Here is a 22,605-nt window from a genome sequence, read left to right on the forward strand (position 1 = left end):
AATACTTGTTAAATAAATAAACTTGGCTACCTCTGAGTCAAGCTGTATGCTGTTGATTCTAGTATATGTGGTTGGTGCTTCATTTTAAATATTTTTAATGGGTATGCAGTGATGCTTCTCTAGGGTATGTAATAATGATCAGTGACATTCCTTATACTCACAAAGTATTCAATATAATTGAATAGAAAAGGAATGACCACAGTCTTAAGAATGTAGAACCATTTTTCATGACTTTAGACTATAACACACTCAGCAACGACAAAATTAACATTTTCCAAACCACCATTGTTTCCAGTTCCTGATTATTCCCATGATTCAAAACACATTGGCTCTTAAGTTTTAGATTACTCCTTTTTACATTCAAACGCCACACCAGAAGCTGTATAATTGGCTTGAGATCTAACATCTCTCTATTTGCCACAGAACCACCAGTGTTAGAGTTTGAGGAATTTTGATGCAGACACGGAGAAAATTATAGATTCTTGGATATTGTGCTTAGATGCATTTAAAAAACCACTAAAGATCTCACATGAACAGGATTCTATACATATTTCTAAGAAAGATTCAGTATATTTTATTTTTCAAGAATACACATATAAAAATAACATTAAGATAAAAATAGAAAATTAGCATGATGGAAAAGAAACACATTTGTCAGATCTCAAGGGTCAACCTGGTAAATCAAGTTTCATAATTTTTTTAATGGTTATTCTGTTATTCTTGTGTTAGGTAATGGTATTATTGGAACAGTGAGCCCTTAACATCTGTGCACTTTGGATCACCTTAAGCCAGCTGGTTCCTCTCAAAAGTGCTCATCTTTTGTTCTTACTATGTCCTGACCTGGGCCTCTAGCCTTAAGACAGCTATGTGCTTTCTGCAGCCAGGATATCCTCTTCAAGACTGTCAGGCAATTTCAGATGATTGATGTGCTAGTCTGGTGCTCTGGTATTTTTCCCCTAGTAAGTCTCAAGTAAATCTACAGCTCATTCTGTAAGAATGCTAATTAGATCTCCTCTTACTTAACTTCATGCACATTTTTTCATTTTCTTGTATTTTTAGAGGTGAGCTTAAAGTTTATAATACAGTGTGTTTCTAAAATATTTTTTTATAATATTGCATATAAATAAAACACACTTCCCACCAAGGGAAGCAATTCAAACAGTGAACTCAGTTGACTCTCTTCCTTCCAGAAAGAGAGTCATGCATCCATTATGCCAACCGAAAGCATAATTCCTAGGACCACTCTAAAAATTAGTAATCATTTACCCACTTGCCTTTTATTCCCCTTTTCCTACTATTCCTTACTACACTAATTCTTATCTGAATGCTGCTCCACTCCTTCCCTCATGATCAGAGGCAACCAGTATAGGAGGTCCTGGATTCATATCTCTGAGAACCATTTTCAGAGGATCACCGATGGAAATTCACACCTCACATAGGACTGCCCCTAACTGAGACAAAGTCTTTTATCAGTCAAAGCCCATGCAAGGCAGAATGCAGATGGAAGATCAGAAAAACATATCAATTTAAAATTTACTTGTTTGCAAGACAGTATTCTTATTCTTAGAAAAAAATATACACTGAAGGGTGTAAAAGGTCATGCGACTAACTTTTAAAGGCTCAAAACAACACGTGTGCACACACCTACACACATATATAAATACATAATAAATATGTTTTGTATGCACACACATACACCTATGCAAATAGAGGGAGAAAGAGCAAGTGAGCATACTCATCTGATAAAGGAAATAGGGCAAAATGTCAACAACAGGTAAATCTGGGTAGAAGATACAGGAATATTCCATGATTATTCTTATTCCCGTCAGTTTCTGTAAGTTTGAAGTAACTGCAAAATAAAGCCACAAAGAAACAAAAAAAAATTGTGCTTTAGAATGCTAATAGCTTCTATCATACAAGATATGGTCCGCTATTGTGAGGGGGTAGGGGAAGCCTGACAAACGCTTAGTTTAAAGTCTTAATTTAAGTGCCTGGTCATCAGAGAGAGAAAGAAAATACTTGGACAATCCATAATTGGAAGGGCAACTCCCATAAAGATGAGAATATATACAGACGCCTAGAGATTTCTTTATTTTTTATATACCACAAACATTTAGGAGTTGAATATTTGTATTTTATGAAGACATAAAAAAATGACTTTGTGTATTAATGTCTTTGATATTTGTACTTCTATACACTAAATATAATAAATGCAACTTGAATGCAACAATAAGAGGATCCACACTATGGACAGAGTTAATATGTGCTTATCTGAAACTTAGCAGATAAAGAGATACTGCCAAAATAAACAAGCCAAAAGTGAGAACGGACATTCGAAGTTACATTATTGTGTTACTGGAACATCTGGTACTAACACTGTCAAGTTTACATATGTTCTCAAATACTTATTTATGTAACAATCAAATGCTAAGCATTCCAGCTGCACTTGTAAGCTTTTTATGAACTGAAGTCATATGCACAAGCTCAGCTAAATATACTTGACAGAGGGAGGAGCGTGAGGAAACTATTAACTCTCCAAACTGAAGTTTGACTGCAGTATGGCCTCTGGCAGGGTTATGGATCAGTGTTTGGTAGGAGAGCTGAGTTGCTTGGCTCACGTGAGATTCACTTCATTATAGTAGGCAGAATCACAAATATCTAGTCAATGGTCAAAATCATGATTTGACAGCTGACTTTTTAGATTTAATTTACTCAGGAAAGAAAATTGTATATAGATTTTTAAAAATAGAGCAGAGGACATGTTGATGTAAAGCCATAAAGAAAAAGGAGTACTGGATTCTAAGCTAGGAAAATATTTCCCTCAACGCATTCTAGAGTCAGACACAGAGTCTCACTCTAGCAATGCATAAATTAGAAAAGACAGCATAAAAAGAGGAGGCACTTTTGCATGATGATTATCTAATATTACTCCTAATGAAAATTAGTTGTGTGAAACTTGCCTCCTTAGAGACAGAATAAACGGTAACTACCTTAAACCCCTTTGAAAGAGTAAAAAGGCAAGAACAAGGGAAACAAGTACTTCTATCCCTTGTTTTCCTCTTCTACAAATAAAAGGAAGATAGACCTGACTTTTCCCAAAGCTTGCCTAATCTCTGCTTTGATCCAATTTCTAGAGTATGCAATACTGCAGAAACTTATCAAGTTCTTTATTTTATGATCAGAAGATCTTAATCAAAGTGATTTCTGTCAGGCTGAGGTTAAAAGCATATATTTTTCTTGGGGAGGGGAAATTAAGAATCACCTCCACCCTCGATATACTGTCAGAATTCTGAAAGTTTCCTTTAGAATTAACCAGAAGTTTCAAAGTGATTCCTTGATCTGGGGGTATGAAGATCTGTAGTCTATGTGATCCTCTTACATGTACTTTACATATGCCAGAACTTGCAATCACAGATATTAGGCCAGGAAAAATACTATTCACCCCTTTACCCCATGTAGCCTAGAAACCCTATATATATGTAGGTCCTCAAACTCAGGCTCCATCTCAGATCAATTAAATCCAAGTGAAACTCAGGCATCGGCCCCACTTGATTGTTCAGTCAGGGTTGAGAATGAAGATGGGCTTAGAATGAGGATAGGTATTCTTTAGGAATCATAGGATTAGTTTTATAAAAAGGGCATTATTTTTTGCAAAATAACTTGGAAGCAGAGCATTTCCTATGCTCTGTCTTTTAATTAGGCCTGGAAATATGGGAATTATAAACACAACAGCTCAGACTCTTCAAACTCCACCTCTTCTCCACCTCTTCTCAGATCTTGGGATAAGGGCTGATAAGGGACTGCCTGAGGATAGTAGTCTAGCCTTCCAAGCCCTACGGCTTTCCTCATTTTAGCTGAAGAAGGGCTGGACAAGGACAGTGGATTTTTTTTTTTTTCATTTTTTGACAAGTTATGAAAAAAGTACCAAATTTTGCCTAAAAAACTACATTGTGCAGTTATGAAAGTGAAGGAGAGAGTGGGATTTAAGTGGGATCTTAAATTATGAGCAGGAGAGAACATACTAACCTTTAAAAAAATGCCTTTCAGAGCTATTTGCAACAATGAGGCACATATACAAATACAAATTTCTGACCAAGAAAGAGTAACCTGGAATTTAGCTTTAAGAAGAGTGACTATAAATCCTGCTCTGCCTGGACACTTCCAGTTTACACCTGTTGTGTCTGTGTATTACTGACAGCATCTCCTTTGACTTAAAATGCCCTGTTTGGATTGTAAATTATGCTATGGGGGGTTACAGTTTATATTGAGCAGAGAACTCAGTTTAAAGTAGAGACAAGATAAATGAATTATACATTGCTAATGCACAATAAGTATTAGGTACTGTAAGATTATTGCCATTATTATTAATTCAAAAACAACAGGTTTTAAAGGCAATCTACCCATATAAAAAGAAAACAAAAAATGCACACTACCAGATTTCAACCACATCTCTATAACTGAAGACTGGTTTTCTCTATATTCCCACAAGTGGTAATGTAGTGTCATCTTTGAAAATAGATGATGGTTTTCTTACTCCTTTTTTTTATTAAAAAATATGATTCAAGGTAATTAAAAAAAGGATTTTTATCTTCAAAATGCCAGAGGGATTTGTATAATGTGAAGATATTTTTAATCATTACCAAGTAGATGGACTTCTGATTATTATCTAAGCTTAGCAATTTATGTTCAATGTTTGGGACAAGAAAGCAAAAAATTTTAATTAAAAATAAAAAAGACAGGAATGGCATTTAGATCTGCTTTAAGTACTATCTAAAATGTTCTCTTGTTTTGACTTACTCCAGAAGGAAAACTTGAAACAATGAGTAAATGAGTATAAGTTACAAAGAGGCATATTTTAGCTCAACATAAGGATTTTTAAAATAGAGTTGTCCAACAGAATGGATTGTTTCAGGAAATGATGAGCTCCTTTGCTGAAGATATCCAAACTGAGACCGGATGAGCATATGCCAAGGATGCTGCAGGAAGCATTTCTGCACTGTGTGGGAGGTTAGCCAACAGAAGATGATGTCGTAGGTTCCTTCCAGTGCTAAATTCTATAATCTTATGTCTATTCCAAACATGAATAACTACCTTAATGATACAAACTCTGAGACCTAGTTAAGAAAATGAAAAAGAAGAAAAACAAACAAACAAACTTTACTTGGGTTCCAGGGAAAACAGACTATGTGAAGAAGCTTTTCTTTTTAAATGCTGAATAAGGGAAGTTGCTATAATCTAAAAGTATATACTTTATGATACATGTAATTATTTTATAAAATTTAAGGCAAACAATAAATCATGCATTTCCAAAAGATAAATGAACTGAAGAATAAAGAGCCACTGAAGGGGGATCCCTGGGTGGCGCAGTGGTTTGGTGCCTGCCTTTGGCCCAGGGCGCGATCCTGGAGACCCGGGATCGAATCCCACGTCGGGCTCCCGGTGCATGGAGCCTGATTCTCCCTCTGCCTGTGTCTCTGCCTCTCTCTCTCTATCTGTGTGTGACTATCATAAATAAATAAAAATTTATAAAAAAAAAAAAAAAAGAGCCACTGAAGGACTAAGCAAGGTTTTCCACAGTCACACAGTTCCATGGAGAAAAAAAAAAATAGAATTTGGAAACTTCTAAAGGGTAATCTTAGAAGGATCCCCCTAATTAAAAACCCCAGGATCTCCAGGTGCCTAGGTGGCTTAGTCAGTTAGGTATCCAACTCTTGATTTTGGCTCAGGTCATAATCTCAGGGTCCTAAAGTTGGACCCACCCCACCTCAGCATGGAGTCGGCTCACCCCTCTCCTTTCCCCTCTATCCCGCCCCTGCACACAGGCATGTGTGCTCTCACTCTCTCAGATAAAATAAATAAATAAAATCTTAAAAAAAGAAAACAACCCAGGATCTCAATTAAAAACCTAGGTATCCACAATAGCAAAGCAGAGACAAAGGGAGATAGATTGAGCAATCACCAAATCTGCGGTTGACTCCTAGCACTAGAATAAAGTAATCTGCCAACACTCTAATGTCCAATGAAATTCACAGGGAAAGGTGACATTATCCAAATTTACTACAGTTTAGCAAACATAATATTTGGCATTAATAACACACACACAAACACATACAACACAAAACAAGACAGGAAAAAAAAACATCAGATCAATAGATGAACCATTTATTGGAATTATCAGATTGGAAAAAAAAAAGAGCTACGATGAATAGGTTTGAAAAAACAAATGACATGAAGAATTTATAGATTCTAGACTGGTAGAATTTGTTTAAAAAATCATATAGAAATTTGAAGACTAATAAAATATAATAACTGGAAGTAAGAACAAGATTGGTGGGTTAGATAGAATATTGGAAGCTGAAGAGAGGATAAGTGATCTGGAAGAAATACCAGAAAGTATTTGGGTTGAAACTTGGGTAAAAAAATGTATGGAAATACTAAAGTTTGTAGCTACCATATGATAATGGTACAAAAAGTATATTTAATTTGTGTCCCAGACTGGGGGGAGGGAGAAAATAATAGGACAGGAAACAACTGAATAAAATAAGGACAAAGAATTTCCAAAATAAAATACATCAAGGCAAAGGAAGACATATCATGTAAAATGCTAAAAACTATAGAAAAAAGAAAAAATAAATTTTGAGAATAACCAAACAGAAAAAATATACCTTACTTTCAAAGGTACAGAAATAAGAATGGTAGTCAACTTGTAAATGCAAATAATAAAAGACAGGTAATGGAGTGACGTTTTCAGGTTGCTGAAAGACAACTGTCATCCTAGATTTTATACCCACCAAATATACTCTCCCAAAGTGAAGGTAAAATAAAGACATTAGCAGACAGATAAAATAGCAAGTGAAATTATCACCAACATATCCTCACTAAAATGCATATAAAGGTTAGATCTGCTGGCAAATGTTAAATGATTCCAAATGGAGGTATAGATGTTCAACAGAAATAGTAAAACTGGGTCAATATAAATGAATACTGAATGTACAAAACAGTAATTATGATGGATTCTGGGGAATAAAATAAATGCAGCAATACAATGTTTGATAACAGTAACACAGAGGATGGTGACACATGAATGTAAAATATTCTAAGGTCCTAGGTAGGTCAAGAAGTCTTAAATGTATGGAATTATATTAGGTTGCAATAAGTTAAGGCTAGAGAGTGTATTCTTTAGGATATGTACTCAGCATCATAAAAGAATGTGTAATTAATAAACCAATAAGGGTGGGGGTGTAAAATAAGGAAAGAAGTCTGTTTAACCTTAAATAATGTATAGAACGAAAAAGAGGAACATGAAACTAATGAAAAGAGCAGAAAACAGATAATTATAAACACAGATACATGACTAATTACATTAAAAGAGGTTACTCTAGTTGTAAGCAAATATTTTCAAACTAGATAAAAAAATACAATCAGATGCTATTTATAATTGATATTCTTTAAATATAAGGTTAAAGATTGGGAATAAAAGGATGGAAAAACATATACCAATGTAACTCTAACCTGAAAAACTGGTGCACCTTTCTACTTTAAAAATGGTTATATGATAAAAGGTAATCTATCAGAGAGATAAAACAATTATAAATTTGCTTTCACATATTTTCAAATATCTAAAGCAAAAATTGACCAAACGTAAGAAGGCAAATCCATACAACCACCTCCCTCAATTATTGGTGAAGAAAGGAAAGGAAAAAAATCAAAGATGTAGAAGATCTAAAGAATATTTTTAATAAACCTCTCTTAATTTGGCATATATACAACACTGCACCCAACAATAATAGAAGTCACATTCTTTATAAATGCAAATGAACCATAACCAAAATGGATTATGTGGGCCATAAAATAAGTCTCAACAAATTGCAAGAGACTAAATCATCTAGAATACATTCTTTGATCACTACTTAATTAAGCTAGAAATCAATAAGCAAAAATTAACAAACATCTTTGTTTCATATCCTAAACTAAGACTGCAACAAATAAGAACCATTGGAAGTTTTCCACTGCAGAAACTGATCCAGGAATCATTTTTAAACATTTAAAATTGTGCTGTAAAATAAATTTACATTTATTTTCAGTTAATTACCAAAAAATCCATGTAGTATATCTTTTGATTAACTTTTTGTAGATGAGATAATATAAAATTGCTTTTTTTGTTTATGCCTATAAATCAGGTTCCCCCTTTTAAAGATGTCACTCTCCATACCTGGGATCACTAATACGATAAATATTATAGTTGAGTTAAAAACTTTGTTATTGGGACACCTGGGTGGCTCAGTGGTTGAGCATCTGCCTTTGGATCAGGGCATGATCCTGGGATTCCAGGATCAAGCCCACACTGGGCTCCCCATGGGAAGCCTGCTTCTCTCTCTGCCTGTGTCTCTGCCTCTCTCTCTCTCTCTCTCTCTGTGTGTCTCTTGTGAAAAAATAAAATCTTTTAAAAAAATAAAAAATTTTGTTATTAAAAAAGAGCCAACCCATCAACTTACTTCACATATTTAGTCAATTGCCACAAAAATAAGAAAACCTTAAGCATGTCTACTAATCATAACAGCCTGACCATATGATCCAATGCTAGTAGGTGCCCAATGAGAAATACTCTGAACATATAGGATTTCATTAGGATGAGAGAGAGACCATCACTAATCTTTGTGTCCCTCTGATGGGCAAGGTGATCTATTGAGAAAAGTATTCCTTCTGGCACCATAGTTTCTACACATACTCAGAAAAGTAGACCACATTTGTGGAGTTCATTGCCTCTTTTGTGTTTGTGTCGATTATTCTTGAATTTTGGTTCTTGGTTATCTCTTCGTATTTACATGTAAAGATCTTGATTATGGAATATTGTTACCTGGAGTGTATTTTAAGTGACGATGTTCTCCTGGCTCTGACAGCAAAGATGATTACATGGTGCTGACCAACTGCTGGGTTGGCTTGTGTATATAGCATGCCTTTTGGGTGGACACATTTTCTTATTTTGGGGAGGGCCCATGAATCAGAGGAGACCCTATTTCATTAAAATCTCCTTTGGGACTCTCCCATATCATATTTATAATTCCAAGTTTGTGGCTTTGTCCTGTACGAGTGGAGTCAGATACTTTGAAAGCAGGGTGCTGGAGATTAACTGGCCAACCAGACATAGCCTATTCCTCTCAGTTCCTTATAGCCTTTACTCTTGGGTTTATTTATTGGCTCCTTTTGTTTTGGAAGATCTTTTCCATTTCTATGGAGATGTAGGTTCAACTTTGTTGGGATATGCCATCAGTCTTATCCTACTTATTTAATATTTCCCAGAAATCTGCACTTCTGATAGCACCCTTCCCTGCTTTTTGTAGTTGCTATGGATTTATTATTTTTTTACATTTCTTCTGTCAGTTCAGTAGAATTCTTGTAGGGAGGAAAGACAAAGCTGTCAAAATGTTCAGTCAGCTCTCTTGAACCAGTATATAAATTTCTATGTCAACTCAGTTGAATTATATGAGCAATTAAACAAATGTAATCTGATAACGCTTCCTAGTTTACTAAAATGAGAGCCATCTGTCTTAACTCCAATGCTCCACTAATGTTTTAGTAAATTCATTCAGACTCTGCTTTTCCAATCCTGCTTCAGCATAAGTGTACTATCCCATTCCCCAACTTTTCCCCTCTTTTGTATCTGCAATATTTCTCTTGTGGGTTCTTTTTTTCTCCTACAACAGATGATAAATATTCCCTATCCCCAAAATATCTCCTCAGTTTTACCTCCCTCCCATTCTTTACAGCCCTCTCATTAATTCCTAAGCCCTATAGCAATGAACGTTGATAATGCCAAACACTCACTCTTGAGGAAGTCTTCCTTGGAGCTCCATGATCCTACTTCTTCAGGCTTGTCTTAAGATAGTGGGATAGTGGCGATTCTCTCAATGGGGAGTGGAAAGAGCCCTAATGCTAAAGATAGAGAAGAATCAGGAAAATTTGTCAGAAATGGGGAAAGGATGAAAAAACAATGCTGAAGCCTTCATAAGTCAAAGCCTATGTTCTTTCTTTTCTTAGTCTTCATCTGCAGCAATGAACACTACTGAACCCTCTCTCTCTGAGGGTACCTTCCCTAGAATTCTATGGTACTACTTGAACTTGGTCTTCTCCTACCTTTTTGACAATTCCTTCCTAGTATGAAGGGAGTCATGTAATTGGGGAGGTTTCTTTCTTTCTTTTTTTTAATTGGGGAGGTTTCTACAATATAGAGTGTAATCTGTAAAAGTGCCAAAGATTTAAAAAAATTCCTTGAAATTCATTAGAACTTGGAAGGAAAAGATGGAAAACAGGACAAACAGGAAAACAGACTGGAAATAATATAAAGTAAAAGGTGGACCTAGCCGGTCAGTTGGGGAAGTAACTAGAAATAATCCTGGGTTTCAGAGCTGCTGAGGTCTGTGTGAGAAGTTGTAATCTTAGTGTTGCCTACAGAATGGAATGGTTGACAGGTGTCAGGTACTTGAGCCCCTAATCAAAAAGCACTGGATGAGCACTTCTTATCTCATCTGCCTAATGGTTATAGAGCTTCTCATTTCCTGGGTCACTGTCCACTGGTTCTGAGGGCAAATGGTAGCCTGCTCATGGCTGAATATTGCTCACTGTGCCACCTAAAATGGGCCGAGAGCAAAGCAGATGTTCCTGAAGAAAGTACCAATTTCCCTTGCTAATGCTACAATACTCTGATCATTCCTTTATCTCATGCCTACTAAGTATTAAAACACCTTCTCAGTGGTAAATAATTTTCTGCTTATTAACTTGTGATGGGCCTTGGGTTGTTTTGTAAAACTATATTATCTAATTCTTAAAGAGTTAGATTTCTAAACCTGTTAAAAATCTTTCTTTCAAAAAATGTATCTTCCTAGTAGAATGTTCTGCATAAAAATTAAATGAATATCAATTTCTAGATAACTTTCTATAACATCAACTTTTCTGTCAAACTATTTTAAGCATTTTATATTATACAATCAAAATTCTTTCATTTTTTTCCTTTTTTTAAATATTAAGCATTTCAAAATAATTGGAAACGATAATTAAATATTAGTAAATTCCTTGGTTAGTCTTAAGTAGTTACATCTGAACCATTTATTTTAAGGATAAGGAGAATAGGATAAATTAGACTATTTGAAAATGAACATAGATTGAAGGTATAGAGATGAGATGAGAGAGAAAGAGGGAGGGTGTACTAGCTCCATAAAGATTTCTTCTTGAACCTCACTGCTAATATCACTCTTGTGTATTAATTTTCCTCTGCTTATACTCCAGAATCCCTTTACTTCTCAAGTCTTACCATGAATACATGTCTGTGTTGTGCAGATTATTGACAATGGTTGTTAAAGAATAGTAGGAGTAGCTGTGTAAGATAGGGATATAAAAGAATCGTGCGATTACAATCCATGTTAGGAAATATGAAAGGCACGTAAATATTAAAGACACTTTTCACATAGTTGAAAAACAACACAACTACTCTACCAATGGGAGAGAACATAATAAAAAGCAGGGTTCAGAGCCAGAGTTTTCTATATAGCACTGCATGAACCTAGAGTGAGAATTTAAATGAAATCACCAGGAAAGTGCCTGGTATCAGGCTTTCAAGCAACTTTCTATTCACATGACAGTAATAGTTACCACCTACCTTGCAGGCAGGCAGAGCTTGAATGTAGTCACATAAGCTGAGTTAACACCTGAGAAATTTTTCATGCTTTTCAGATAGATGGGTCAAAATGATTATCTTTCAATTCTATTCCCCTAGATTTAATAGTAGCTGCAGAGAAAAGATATATTCATGAGTTTAGGAAAATTATAATTAAATATTCTTGCTAAGAAAATTACTAGTGATATTTTGAGTTGACTTCATACAAAATATATTCTAAATATATTGTATATATTTCTAATAATGGATTAGTGTGATTGTAGCATTTGGTGATGATATAATGTAGGGGTTGGCAAATTTTTTCTGTAAGGACTAGAGAGTAAGTATTTTAAGCTTTGCGGGACAAGAGGCAAAAATTAAGACATTTATAGAAAACATAAAAAATTATAGAAAATCTAACAAAATGTAGGCAACAAATTGCTTTATTAACAACATTCAAAATACAATAATAATAACTGGAACATTAAAAAATATATGTCTACAAATGAGAAGAATGGAATTCTTTTTTTTTTCTTTTAGGACATTTACTTAACAAGGGTTAAGTAACTCTTCTTGATATCAAAATGGTTGCAAAAGGTTGTTTTTTTAAAAAGATTATTTATTTGAGATACAGATATATATATATAGATAGAGAGAGTGGGCGTGCACATATGCACAAGTGCATTGCGGAGCAGAGGGAGAGGGAGAGAGAATCACAAGCAGGTTCCATGCCCATTGCAGAGTCCGATGCAGGGTTCTATCTCGTGACCCATGAGATCATGAACTGAGCCAAAACCAAGAGCTGGACACTTAACTGACTGAGCCACCCAGGTGCCCTACAAAGGGTCTTTTGTAAAAGTCATTCTCAGCTTGTGGGTGGTATCAAAATGGCAGTCAGCTGGCTTCAGTCTAAGAGCTTTAATTTATTGAGTTTGGTATTATTGATCTTTAAAGCTATCATGATTTGGCTTTTTTATAAAAATTAAAGTGTGACTTTAAACTTTAGATTTTAGAAAATCAATTGACTCTAATTTGCCAAATTTTTCCTTATAAACTTTATATTAATAAGATTAGATAAATGAATTAGCATTTTTAAATGTTACATTATGAAAAAATACTGGTTTTTTATTTTAGCATACTTTTTACAAAAAGATTTTATTTATTTATTTGAGAGAGAGAGCAAGAGAGAGAGAGAGAGAGCATGTAAGTGGGGGAAGGGATAGAGGGAGAGGGAGAATCTTAAGTAGATGGGGCTCAATCTCACCACCCTAGATTATGACCTGAGCCAAAATCAAGTAGAATGCTTAATGCATTTAGCCATGCACCCCTATTTTAGCATACTTCCAATGAGTAATCTCAATGATTTTAATACCTCATACCTTAGCAAACAATAGCCAGAATAAGGAAAGAAATCATTACCATATTTCAATTAAAACAAGTAGAGAGAAAAAAAAAAAGTTGAGCTTATTTTTGACCTCTGAAATTGCTTGTAATGCTCTCTACCCTAGATCTGAGATTTGAACACTTTGCAGTTAAATCCACCTTAGATGGTAGATTATAAATACTAGAAAATTAAGATAAATACCATTTTCTTAAAGATTGTCAATTGTTTACATTTATTGTTATCCCTTACCATCTCCAAAGCTATAGACAATAATGAGACAAATCATCATGGAAACAATAAACCAAAAGGATTTAATGTGATAAAGAAGCAAGAAACCAGAACCAGATCTGATGAGACTGGACATTACTAATAAAACAGAAAAGGGAAGTAATATTCTTGGGATGAACTTAATCCTGGGATGGCATTTGACTTTATGGAACTCAGTTGTTAAGGAACTTGAGGGACAGTATCTCTCCTTCAGGGTGAGATACTGAAAATTAGATACAAAGAATGCCAAGAAGATACCTGAAGATACCATAATTATCAATAAAGCAGATAAGAGGAATAGGATTTAATATATACTATATGCTGAATAAAAGAAAATAGAAAATGAGATAATAACTTACAAAGAGTTCTGTTTGAGGATACTAAGCTGTTTCTAAATCAATATTAGTTCATTCTTACACATTAAAAAATAAGTAAAAATAACAATTTATTTCTTATGCTAGAAAACAGCCATTCTTTCTGGTCAGACCCATTTCTTTGAGGGGCCATTATATTCTCTTATTCTTTTTTTTAATTTTTTAAAATTTTTTATTTTTTTATTTTTTTATTTATGATAGTCACAGAGAGAGAGAGAGAGAGAGAGAGAGGCAGAGACACAGGCAGAGGGAGAAGCAGACTCCATGCACCGGGAGCCCGACGTGGGATTCGATCCCGGGTCTCCAGGATTGCGCCCCAGGCCAAAGGCAGGCATCAAACTGCTGTGCCACCCAGGGATACCCATTCTCTTATTCAACATTCATTTGTGATAGTCTTTGTTAAAGAACTAAGAAAATGAATTTAAACTATCCTAAAATTTTATACTTTGACATTCAAGTTAATGCTTAAAAATAAACCAAAAATAAAAGTTAAAGGAGAAAACTCTAAGCAAGAATTTAATATTTGGCCAAAAATTTTAAAAATCCCATTTACAGAAGCTTCTTATTGCAAGAATTATGAAATATTTGACTACTGGAAAGATTTTTGACTTTCATGCTTTATATCTTTCAAAGACTGCCTACTATTTTTCCAAGTTCAAGTAGGATTCTGCCCAAGAGTAGAGATTTGGCCTAGATGAGCTCTTGCCATTTCTTTCTGTTTGGTGATCCTTTGTTAAATATGATACTCAACGGGCAGCCCGGGTGGCTCAGTGGTTTAGTGCAGCCTTCGGCCTAGGGCCTGATCCTGGAGACCTGGGATCGAGTCCCACCTCGGGCTCCCTGCATGGAGCCTGCTTCTCCCTCTGCCTATGTCTCTGCCTCTCTCTCTCTCTTTAAAAAATAAAATAAAAAATAATAAAAAATATGATACTCAACGACACTTGCACCTAGGAGTCAGAGGATACCACTGTAAAGCAAGGGATATGAAGCTCCTGTGTCAGAATCCTTCTCCAGTTTCTCCTAGATTGGAAGTAACACAGAGAATTTGAGACTTTCCTCACTCATATCTGTGTTTTCAATAATGTCTGACAGCTGGAGATCTTAAATTACAACTCATGCTATACAAAATGTTTTAGGATTTGGAGTTCCCACCCCAAAGTTATTCCCTGAGGAAGATGAACAGGTGATAAAAGTTTCCTCAACCATTTGCTGACAACACCTGCCTGGTTTGCTTGCGTATTAACACTTGGGATGCAGCTGCTTCTACTCCGGATGGTCTAGGGATACTGATGTTCTTGTACTACCATGCTAAGAATACTAGGTATCTTGATGATGTGCAGCTCCCCCAACACACTAGTAGATTAAAGATGGGCTGATAGGTCCAATATTATACACAGTTTTCCAGAAGACGAAAGCCATCTGTTACTGTGGCAATCTCCTTTTTCTCTGAGCAAGTCTATAGTGGGTAAGTATGCCAAAGAATGATACTCTGGTCGTGTCACGATGCACTTTATTGCTCTTTAATTCTTTGGAGATTATTCTTCTCATTATCCCATTGGACTATCTAGGTTCATAACACTTTAATGGCAAGAGTTTTTAAGGATTTCTATCTAAAAACAATAGTTTTTAAAAGAGATTTATTTATTTATTTTTGAGAGAGAGAATCCTTAAGGAGACTCCCTGTTGAGTGTGGAGCCCCACACCAGGCTTGATCTCAGGACCCTGAGATCATGTCCTGAGGTAAAATCAAGAGTCAGCCACTTAACCAAGCTGAGCCACCCAGGTGCCCCCAGAAACATAATTTTTATCAGAGAAATTGATTTATAAGAAAAAATTTTATTCAGTCATGCACATGTACACAAGCCGCTTATCCCCCAAATGATTTGAGACAGCTACTTGTGAAAATTTACCTTGCCAGCAACTTTGTTAAAATCTGTTCTCACATTAACTTTATACACAAGAGACAATTAACTAAAACTCTTAAGGTGCTTTGTCTCTTGAGTTCAGAAAATTCTATTTCAACTACTTTATATATATATTTTTTAAATATTTAAATATATACATATATTTTTTAAAGGTTTTGTTTATTTATTCATGAGAGACACACAGAGAGAGGCAGAGACACAGGCAGAAGAAGCAGGTTCCCTGTGGGGAGCCCCATGCAGGACTCCATCCCAGGACCCTGGGATCACGCCCTGAGCTGAAGGCAGATGCTCAACCAGAGCCACCCAGGTGTCCCTCAACTACTTTATATTAGAAAAATAAGTGTGAGGCACCTGGGTTGCTCAAATTCTTGCTCAGGTCATGATCTCAGGGTGGTGAGATGGAGCCTGCCATTGGGTTCCTATTGGGCATGGAGCCTGCTTCAGAGTCTCTCTCTCTCTCTCTCTCTCTCTCTGTCCCCCCGCCCCCAGCTTGTTAGCTCTCTCTCTCAAAAAATGTGTTATGGATACTTAAAAAAAAATATGCTTTATCATTCTTGTATGTCCTAAGGTATCTCAAAAATTTGAATAGTAATAGAAACCTATACCTTACTTACCATATTAGTAAAAGATATTAATAGTTTGTGCAAGTTTTGGCAAGCATGCAAAAAAGTTGGAACACTCATGCACATTTTTGTAGGCATATAAATCGGTTCAACATTTACACAGTAATTTAACAAATGTTCATAGTCCATATTTGGAATATGGAAGATACAATACAGCTTTGGGAAAATTACATGGTCTTCATGATCTTGAGATAAGAAAATATTTTTCTTAAATGAAACACAAAAAGCATTAACCTTAAAAGACCAAAAAAAAAAAAAAAAGATAAAGACATCCTTAAATGAGTGAAAAGTGAGGCCACAGTATAGAAGATGATACTGCAACACATGTGTCTAACAAAGGGCTTACATCTAAAATAGTAAAACAAACAAACAAACAAAATACTGATCACTGAAAAAGTATGACAGATAATCCTGTAAAAGAATGCACAAGAGGGGGCAGCCCCGGTGGCGCAGTGGTTTGGCGCCGCCTGCGGCCCAGGGCATGATCCGGGAGACCCTGGATTGAGTCCCACGTCTGGCTCCCTGCATGGAGCCTGCTTCTCCCTCTGCCTGTGTCTCTGCCTCTCTCTCTCTGTCTCTATGAATTAAAAAAAAAAAAAATTAAGAATGCATAAGAGGGCAGCCCCGGTGGCACAGCGGTTTAGCGCCGCCTGCAGCCCGGGGCGTGATCGGGGTCTCTGTATGATGCCTGCTTCTCCCTGTGCCTGTGTCTCTGCCTCTCTCTCTCTCTCTGTCTCAATAAATAAATAAAATCTTAAAAAAAAAGAATGCACAAGAGACTAAACACTTTACAAAAGAGGATTTCCAAATGTCTAAAAAGCAAGTTATGAGTGAACTACCAATTAAGAATATAAGGCGATTCCAACTCACTAAGATGGCAAATATTAAAAAGACTGACAATATTGTCAGTGTTGGTGAGGCCATGAAGCAAATGGAACTCTAATAAACTGCTGGTAGGAATGCAAATTGCTTTAAGCACTTCAGAAAACCCAGCAATTCTACTAAAAAAAAGGCATATACACTTGAAGAAAAGCTCTGTGTAAAAGTGTTCATAGCACAATTATTTTTAATAACCATAAAATTTCCAAATGTCCATCTTTAAATGGATAAAGTATAGTATACCAATATAATGGAATACTCTTCAGAAAAAAGGTTAAAGGAAAAGAAGAAGCCAAGCTATCTTTATGACTGCATGGATGAATTTTATAATCATAATAGTTAGAAAAATGAAATGAAAGAAATCAGGTACAATACACAAGAATAAACACAATATTTTCATTTATGTAGAGTTCAAATACATGCAATTCCAAGTACCTATGGTATTAATTGTGAGAATGATGGTTAATATCAGGAAGGGGGTAGGAGCAGTGACTGGAAAAGGCATGAAGCCGAGAGGAGGGTGTTTATAATCTTGGGAATGTTTTATTTCCTAATCTGTGTAACAACGACACAGGTATGAGTACTTTATGAAAATTCACTTATCTGCATATTTGATTCTTACTCTTTCCTGTGTGTTAATACTTTAACAAAAAGGTAAGAAAGAAAAAAAAACAATTGTATGGATTTCCCTAAAGTGATCCTTCCAATATCATTTCATTCATGAATGGGTGACCCTAGACAGAGACATTTCTTTCTGCTTCTCACTTTGCACAGTCACCATCTTCTAATAAGTTTTGGTCATGTCATCTGTATTTTTAAACATTTTACCTCACCATCCTTTCTATATAACTTCATTTCTCTTTTTCCATGGAGTGAGAGACTATAACCTGGGTAGCATCACATAAGTAGTTTTGGTTGGGAGTTTTAGTCTGAATTGATCATGACTTTTTTAAAAATAAGGACAGTTCTCTTCTATTTTATAAAATGATTTCTCCTCTACCACCTATTTCTATTGTTTGACTGAAAGTTAGGGCCCCCAATTTTTCTTGCATATATCCCAGTTTTTTATATTATATTCTAGGCCATATCCTTGACTGGAAGGAAATTATTAAATTTTAAACTTGTTCTTGTATTTTGAACTATATTGTATGTTTCTGAACATCCTGTAAATCTCAGGTTACAAATACTTGATTTCAGGAATCCAAGTAGCTTTCTGAATGAATTTATCAATGTTTTTGGAAACACCTGGGTTTTCATTGAATTTTAAAATTTTTCACTCAAATATGTTATTTAAACACATGAAAGAATAAAGGAAAAATAATGAAGATAATGCTCATGGGTGAGTTTGAGAAAAATTTTAAACTGTCTTTTCTCAAATGTTATATAGTGCAGACATAAAGTAATTAACTTGGATTTTTAAAAAGGTCCAATTCTGAATATGGTATTTAAAAAGCATTCTATCTAAGGATTAATGTTATTGAGATATAATGTGCTTTAGACATGTAATTTTCTTATGAACATTTTTGAATCATCTTCCTTTTAGAGCCTTTGGTGCTATGTCTAGCTTTGAACTTTTTTTTTTTTTTTTTTTGGTTTTGTTTCAATGAACATATTTGTGGGATAACAGCCAAGAAAAGGTGCCATTTGGGGAAGGAAAGGGAAAACATTTTGTTTGTTTGTTTTTTTCCCTTGGTATATTTTTGTTTACGGAGTGAACACAGGTTGCCATCAAACTTTTAAATCTGAACAGCAGAGGTGACTGTGTCAGCATCACTTTGTTCCTAAAGTCTGTAGTTTTCCAAAACAGTGCAGTTGCCAGCTGACCTCTTTAGTTACTGCCACATTTAGACACTTTAACAAAAGCCTATTGTTGGGAACCCTCCTGCACTGTTGGTGGGAATGTGAACTGGTGCAGCCACTCTGGAGAACTGTGTGGAGGTTCCTCAAAGAGTTAAAAATAGACCTGCCCTACGACCCAGCAATTGCACTGCTGGGGATTTACCCCAAAGATACCAATGCAATGAAACACCGGGACACCTGCACCCCGATGTTTCTAGCAGCAATGTCCACAATAGCCAAACTGTGGAAGGAGCCTCGGTGTCCATCGAAAGATGAATGGATAAAGAAGATGTGGTTTATGTATACAATGGAATATTCCTCAGCCATTAGAAATGACAAATACCCACCATTTGCTTCGACATGGATGGAACTGGAGGGTATTATGCTGAGTGAAATAAGTCAACCAGAGGACAAACATTATATGGTCTCATTCATTTGGGGAATATAAAAAATAGTGAAACAGAATAAAGGGGAAAGGAAAAAAATGAGTGGGAAATATCAGAAAGGGAGACAGAACATGAGAGACTCCTAACTCTGAGAAACGAACTAGAGGTGGTGGAGGGGGACGTGGGCGGGGGTGGGGGTGACTGGGTGACGGGCACTGAGGGGGGCACTTGATGGGATGAGCACTGGGTGTTATTCTATATGTTAGCAAATTGAACACCAATAAAAAATAAATTTCTAAAAAAAAGCCTATTGTTTATCTTAAGTGGTATAATTTCATTTTTATGTATTGCTTGCTCAAGGTGAATTTATTTAGAGGTAGGATTAATGCTCTTAAGTTATTCCATCATTAAATTGCTTCAACAACACTGAGAAATTATTTTCAGCCACTAATTAAAAAATAAATGCAGCACCAGAATCCATCCACTACTTGCTTTCCTTCAGCACTGAGAAAACACTGTCATTAGGATTCCACTGGAAATAATTTATTTGACAACATATGACAAATTTCTACACCTAAATTTCTCACTTAAAATTTCATAGCTAAGTAGCTTGGGGAATATCTTTATTTTTCTTACATGATCCTTCAATAACAGACTTATAAGGTAGGTATATCACTAACCAATGGAGAGGCCATATAACATAGAAGTTAAAAGCAGAAGCATAAGAGCCAGTGTACTTATGTTTATCCCAGCAACTGACTACTTGTGTAAATTTGGCCTAATTAAACTATTAGATACCTCATTTTCATCATCTGTAAATTGGGGAAGACAATAGCACCTAACTCATAGGGTTATTGTGAGGACAAATGAGTTAACAGAGTGCCTGGAACGTAGTAAATATTAACTAAAATTTAGCTAAATTCCTCATTCTTTTAGGGAGGGGAGGGGTCAGTAGGGAGTATCTGAAGATGCTAAATCAGTAGAGACAAATGTACCGCATAAAGGCATGTCATCTTCCAAAAGACCTAAAAATAGAAACTGCTAACTATAGAAGAATGGGAAGTAAAGATAGACACCTACTTTTCCTCAAATCCAATAAAACTAGGATGATAATAGCATAAAAATAAGTGCATGTGCTCGTTAAATACAAAACCACTGCCTCCTCTCACTGTGCCTTCTCACTTTGTTATTTCTGTTATTCCCCATACTTTTTGGAAGTGCCTTTATGATTTCAAACATTTCCTATGCCCTGTTTCTCAAAGGCTGAGCATATAAACACAATCACATGAGCTGAGGAACCTGCAAACCACAAGAAGAAAAATAAAGATTACCACATACAAGTTTCTGTACTTTTCCATCTCTACAATTTTGAACTGGGTTGTGTAAAAATTCCTTGGCTTCAGCTTCCAGCTCCTTAAACTGATATTTATTTTTTTATAATAAATTTATTTTTTATTGGTGTTCAATTTACCAACATACAGAATAACACCCAGTGCTCATCCCGTCAAGTGCCCCCCCCTCAGTGCCCATCACCAATTCACCCTCAACCCCTGCCCTCCTCCCCTTCCACCACCCCTAGTTCATTTCCCAGAGTTAGGGGTCTTTATGTTCTTTCTCCCTTTCTGATATTTCCCACACATTTCTTCTCCCTTCCCTTCTATTCCCTTTCACTATTATTTATATTCCCCAAATGAATGAGAACATACAATGTTTGTCCTTCTCCGATTGACTTATTATTAAACTGATGTTTAGATCAGTTCTTTATACTCTTCATCCCAGTACCAAGGTTTGGATTTGTTTAACTTTATAACTGATTCACTGTTACAACAGTAGCCCTTTTTGTTAAGTCAGCTGTATCTTCTCTAATTTATTGGATGCTAATAATGGTAATAATTAGTTTTATTCTGCTTCTCATAATAACTCATCTTCCCAAACAGGTGAATTATTTCTGTGTTGAAAACTATGCCTGCCTTCTGTGCCTATGTTGGCTTTCTCAAATTTTTGGTTATTCTTGGTTACCAGTTATGTATATGGATAAGCTTCTAGATTCCTGATCATTGCTACTTGCAGTATAACTCCTTGGTCCAAGTGATAATCATTTCTGTCCTGGTTCTGAGTATACTGATTTTATGTGCTCTGGCCATGCACCAAGGCCTATTCATGTAGGCCACTTATCTGGATTCAAGTACTCCTGCTCTTGTGAGGCCACCCATAGCCTACATCTTGGGCATGAAATCCTCCTTTGAGAATCTCTCCATCAGAGTTAAATCAATATACTTGTGACTAGTCTGGCTTTATATGGCAGATCCAGCTGCCTTGAGAGGAAGCTACTGATGGAATTGTTCTATCATCTGTAATTATATTACTAGCCAGCCAGTCAGAGTTAATCCTTCCCAGTTTACCACCACTGACTCTAATATTTGGTTTATAAATGTCATGCTACATGCTTTATATATTGATGAAACCCCCCAGATAATGCACTCATTTTAAAGAAAATGTTAATATAAGGTATATACCATATTCATAAATCAGAAGTCTCAGTATTGCAGAAATCTCCATTCTCTCCTACCTAGTTTATATATTTAATGTATTTCTGACCTAAATTCCAGAATTATTTTGGTTGAAAAATGACACATTGATTCTAAAATTTTCATGGAAATACTAAGGGCTAAGAATTGCCATGATAATTTTGAAAAACAAAGCTGGAGGCAATCAAGACATACTTAAAAGCTGCTTATAATTCAGATGGTGCAGTACTAGGGCAAAAATCGACAAATCAACCAAAAAAACACAGCAACAATTTGGGGCACAGTTATATAAATAGTTAATTTTGAAAAAAAGATAACAGTATAGACTACTGGAGAAAGAATTTTCCTTTCAGTCAATGATGATGGTTCAATTGTATATGATTATGGAAAAGATAAAATCTGAACCTCACCTCACTCTATACACAGAAATCAATATTGGGGAGACTGTAGATCTAAATGTAAAGGGTAGGGGTGCGTGGGTGGCTCAGTCGGTTAAGCATCTGCCTTCTGCTGTGGTCATGATATCTGGGTCCTAGGATTGGTCCTAGGACCGAGCCTCGCATCGGGCTTCATGTTCAGCAGGAAGTCTGCTTCTCTCTTTCTCTCCTTCTGTCTCTCCTTACTCCTTGGTCTGTCTGTCTGTCTCTCAAATAAATAAAATCTTTTTAAAAATTTAAATGTGAAAGGTAAATGATAAAGCTTCTAGAAGATAACATTTCTTCATAGCTTTGGGCTTGAAAATGTGCTCTT

General features: G+C 35.6%; 1 protein-coding gene across 8 annotated transcripts in view; it reads right to left on the reverse strand.

The window, feature by feature from the left end:
* Nucleotides 1-550: 550 nt before the first annotated feature.
* DPH6 (diphthamine biosynthesis 6) overlaps nucleotides 551-22,605 on the reverse strand; it is a 195,339-nt gene continuing 173,284 nt past the window's right edge. For all 8 annotated transcript variants that reach the window (XR_012022425.1, XR_012022424.1, XR_012022427.1 and 5 more), the window contains 3 exons: nucleotides 11,654-11,782; nucleotides 9,826-9,933; nucleotides 551-1,849 (listed from right to left, as the gene is read on the reverse strand). The gene's annotated coding sequence lies outside the window, so the exon portion shown is untranslated. The remainder of the gene's footprint in view (nucleotides 1,850-9,825; nucleotides 9,934-11,653; nucleotides 11,783-22,605) is intronic.

This window comes from Canis lupus, chromosome 32 (genome assembly GCF_048164855.1).
Source record: "Canis lupus baileyi chromosome 32, mCanLup2.hap1, whole genome shotgun sequence".
NCBI lineage: Eukaryota > Metazoa > Chordata > Mammalia > Carnivora > Canidae > Canis > Canis lupus.